The 5008-nt window shown below is 40.6% G+C and overlaps 1 pseudogene; it reads left to right on the forward strand.

Annotated features, from left to right (window-relative positions):
* The first annotated feature begins 2318 nt into the window (after positions 1-2318).
* LOC112813314 (large ribosomal subunit protein eL22 pseudogene) lies at positions 2319-2720 on the forward strand (annotated as a pseudogene).
* Positions 2721-5008: the final 2288 nt, after the last annotated feature.

Below are 5008 nucleotides of genomic sequence, written 5' to 3' on the forward strand. Positions count from 1 at the left end.
TGAGAGACTATGGACTCTGAGAAACAAACTGAGGGTTCTAGAGGGGAGGGGTGGGGGGATGGGTTAGCCTGGTGATGGGTATTAAAGAGGGCAGGTATAGAATGGAGCACTGGGTGTTATACGCAAACAATGAATCATGGAACACTACATCAAAAACTAATGATGTAATGTATGGTAATTAACATAACATAATAAAATAAAATTAAAAAAAGAAAGTAAACCCACCATTTTGTAAGAAATAATAACACCAAAATAATTTATACTAATGCAAAATACTGCTTGTTAAAGCAGCTGAAATAACCAAGCGGGAGAAAACCTGAATTAAACGGACCACATTGCACCAATCACCCAGCTTCTATCAAATTTCAATATATTTCAGTAGGATTGCAATAAACTCTTGGGTTACTAAGACTTTGTTTTTGGTATTTGTGGAAGCTGTTGACGTGATTGAACTAAAGTTAAATGGAAACCCAAACACAGCCTTGGCAAAAATCCAGGCTGTATTAAGAAATAAACAGGGAAACATACTTATTCAAACACATGGCAGAAGAATATACCAAAATCCCATCAACAGGCATTGTGCATTGAATAAGCTCTTTATCTTGTAACAGTGAGTTTGGATTTGGCATGCTAAACTTCTCTATAACAAAATATATATATATTCTTACCTTTTACTACAGAATAAGAAAAGCAAATGTTGGCTTAAAGACAGCTAAAACACTCAATATATTTTCTTGTCTTTGTAGAAGGTCCACAAGTCAGTTGTTAGCTACATATTATTATTATTGTTGTTGTTGTTATTTTTAGAGAGGGAAGGAGGGGGGAGGAGCAGAGGGAGAGGGAGAGAGAGAATCTTAAGTAGGCTCCGTGCCCAGCTCAGAGCCCAGCGCAGGGCTCAATGTCACAACCATGAGTTCATGACCTGAGCTGAAATCAAGAGTCGAACACTTAACTGACTGAGCCACCCAGGTGCCACTACCTCATATTAATTTTTTAAATTTAATTTTGATTTTTATCAAAGTAGTACAGGTACATAGTGTAAAAGGCCAAATAGATTGTTAAAAGTCATAACAGTCTATTCTCCCCATATCCAACTTGTACTTCCTCAATCACTGCAACTTTTTAATGGTTGCTTGCAGTCTAGAACTCCAAATTTTCTTTCTTTTTAGAAAAAAAAGATTTTATTTTTATTTATTTTAGAGAGAGAGAGACAGCACAAATGGGGAAGAGAGGGAAAAGCAGGCTGGGAGCCTGATGTGGGGCTCCATCCCCGGATCCCGGGATCATGACCTGAGCAGAAGGCAGATGCTTTATTGACTGAGCCACCCAGGTGCCCCTAGAACTCCAAATTTTCAAAAACATGTTTATACTGCTATTTTTTGATTTTTCAGTTTCAGATAATATCTTTAAAAACTTTTTAAATATTTATTTTTATTTTTTAAAAAAGATTTTTATTTATTTATTTGAGAGAGAGAAAGAGCACAAGCAGGGGGAATGGCAGGCAGAGGGAGAGGGAGAAGCAAGCTCCCCGCTGAGCAGGGAGCCCAATGCGGGGCTTGATCCCAGGATCCTGGGATCATGACCTGACTGAAGGCAGATGCTTAACCGGCAGAACCACCCAGGCATCCCCCCCTTTTTTTTAAGTAGGCTCCATGGCCATCGTGGAGCCCAGTGCGGGGCCTGAACTCACGACCCTGAGATCAAGACCTGAACTGAAATGAAGAGTCCATGCTTAACCGACTGAGCCCCAGATATTATTACCTTTTAACTTCCAAATACAAAAGATGAGGATTTACCTCATCGTGTGTTACTCCCCAACACATATTTCTATCCTATCCTCCTGATATAGTTATTATATTTTTTATTGAAATATAATGAACATAACAGTGTTATGTTAGTTTCAGGTGTACAATACCATGATTCAATAATTCTGTACATTGCTCAGTGCTCATCAGGGTAAGTGTATTATTAATCCCCTTTACCTATTTCACCAATCCCTCCACCCATCTCCCCTCTGGAAACCATCAGTTTGTTCTCTGTAATTAAAACTCTGGTTTTTGGGGCACCTGGGTGGCTCAGTCGGTTAAGCGTCTTCCTTCGGCTCAGGTCATGATCCCGGGGTCCTGGGATCGAGCCCCACCTTGAGCCCCACGTCGGGCTCCTTTCTCAGCAGGGAGTCTGCTTCTCCCTCTCCCTCTGCCTGCCACTCCCCCTGCTTGTGCTCTCTCTCTCTGTCAAATAAATAAATAAAATCGTAAAAAAACCCACAAAACCCCGAAGCTCTGGTATTTTTGGCGGGCTCTTTGCCTCTGCGTAGTATGCCCACTTCCCTTTCCGCCTCCATTGCCACCCTGACGCCTGTGAAAAAACTTGTGGTGAAGGGGGGCAAAAAAAGGAGCAAGTTCTGAAGTTTACCCCTGACCGCAGCCACCCTGTAGAAGACGGAATCACGGATGCAGCCCCTTTTGAGCGGTTTCCTCAAGAGAGATTCAAAGTGAATAGAAAAGCTGGGAATCTCGGTGGAGGGGTTGCAACCACTGAAAGTAGCAAGATTACTGTACCTTTTGAGGTGCCTTTTTCCAAAAGGCATTTGAAATATCTCACCAAAATATATTTGAAGAATAATCTATGTCACTGGGTGTGCATAGTTGCCAACAGCAGTTATGAATTGTTACTTCCAGATTTACCAGGATGAGGAAGAGGAGGAAGATGAGGATTAAAACTCATTTATCTGGAATATTTTATAGAAGTTCTTGAATAAAACTTTGGAACCCCCCAAAGTCTGTTTTTTTGGTCTCTTCTTCATTTGTTCATTTGTTTTGTTTCTTAAATTCCACATTATGAGTGAAATCATATGGTATTTGTCCTTTTCTGTTCTGACATTTCATTTAGCATTATACCCTCCAGGTCCATCCATGTTGTTGCATATGGCAAGATCTCATTCTTTTTTATGGATAAAGACTATTCCATTGTGTTATATACCACATATACCACAACTTCTTTATCCATGGAGGGACACTTGGGTTGCTTTCATATCTTGGCTATTGTAAATAATGCTGCGATAAACATAGGGGTGCATATATCTTTTTGAATTAGTGTTTCTGTTTTCATTAGGTAGATACCCAATAGTGGAATTACTGGATAGTATGGTAATTCAATTTTTAATTTTTTGAAAAACTCCATACTCTTTTCCACAGCGGCTGCATCAATTTGCATTCCCACTAACAGTTCATGAGGATGACTTTTTCTCCACATCCTCCCCAACACTTGTTATTTCTTGTCTTTTTGATTCTAGCCATTCTGACAGGTGTAAGATATCTCATTGTGGTTTTGATTTGCATTTCCCTGGTGATTAACTATTGAATAATAATTTTAGCTGAATCAGCATTTAGAAAATCATCAATATTTACCCACAGCTGAGCCAAGCAGTGTATATGTCTTTTCTTGTACAACTTTTTAATTTCCCTTGAATTGATAATGACATCCCCCTGCCTCCTCCCTTTGCTTTTGTTTTATAGTTGCTTATTCATCTCTAAACTCACTGTTGAAAATGTAACTCTTCTCTCATGTTCAAATGTATCAGGAAACTGGTCATAACATTTTTTTAAAGGAATATTCCTCGTGGAACTCTCTGTCCTTCAGTTCAGAAGTTAGACTGACTTCTCTTCTCTCAGGAAGTTTTAGTATATTTCTTTTACCCTAGATGTTCTATTATTTCATGATAATGTATCGTGGTGTAGGTCTTTTTTTTTTTTTTAAAGATTTTATTTATTTTGACAGAGAGAAAGAGAGAGTACAAGCAGGGGGAGCGGCAGGCAGAGGGAGAAGCAGGCCTCCTGCGGAGCAGGGAGCCCGATGTGGGGTTCCAACCCAGGACCCTGGGATCATGACCTGAGCCGAAGGCAGACGCTTAACCAACCGTCTGAGCCACCCAGGTGCCCCTCATGCTGTAGGTCTTCAGTGGGCTCATTTGCCTAAAAGTTTATGCTCTTCAGCTCTGGGATGTTTTCTCATATTTTTCTTTGATAATTTTGTTTTATATGTTCTCTTCTTCTGAAACTCCTATTAATTGTATGTTGAACCTTCTGGACTGGTCTTTAATATTCCCAGCTTTTTCCTTCTATTTTCCATCTTTTTACTTCTTATTTATTTATTTATTTTAAGTAATTTTTGCACCCAGTTGGGGCTTGAGCTCATCACCCCAAGATTAAGAGTTTCATGCTCTAATGACTGAGCCAGCCAGTCTCCCATACCTTTTTGCTGATTATTCTATTTTCAGGGAGATTTGCTCAACTTTATCTGTCACCCCTATTGGATTATTAATTTCTGCATTCATATTTTTAATTTTCATAAGTTCTTTCTTCCATGAATGTTCTTTTTTTTTATTATTTGACAGAGAGTACAAGCAGAGAGAGGGGCAGGCAGAGGGAAAGGGAGATGCAGGTTCCCTGCTGAGCAAGGAGCCCGTCGCAGGACTTGTTCCCAGGACCCCGGGATCATGACCTGAGCCAAAGGCAGACGCCTAACGGACTGAGCTATCCAGGCACGCTCCTTTTTTTTTTTTTTAATTTAAAGATTTTATTTATTTATTTATTTGAGAGCGAGAGCATGAGTTAGGGACGGGGGAGATGAGCAGAGGGAGAGGGAGAGGAAGGAGCAAACTCCCTGCTGAGCAGGGAGCCTGATGCGGAACTCAATCCCAGGACCCGGAGATCTTGACCTGATCATCTGCCTATCCAACTGAGCCACCCCGGAGCATTTTTACTTTCACAAATACATTATCTTTTATATATATATTTCTAAGATTTTATTTATTTATCTGAGCCAGAGAGAGAGAGAGAGAGAGCACAAGCCGGGAGAAGGATCAGAGGGAGAGGGAGAAGCAGGCTCCCCGATGCGGGGCTTGATCCCAGGGCCCTGGGATCATGACCTGAGCCAAAGGCAGATGCTTAACCAACTGAGCCACCCAGGCGCCCCAAATTCTCTGCCTTTTAAAGAGAAGTTTCAA

Source organism: Callorhinus ursinus, unplaced genomic scaffold (assembly GCF_003265705.2).
Source record: "Callorhinus ursinus isolate GAN/ISIS: 27379988/994484 unplaced genomic scaffold, GSC_fseal_2.0 scaffold90, whole genome shotgun sequence".
NCBI classification, from domain to species: domain Eukaryota; kingdom Metazoa; phylum Chordata; class Mammalia; order Carnivora; family Otariidae; genus Callorhinus; species Callorhinus ursinus.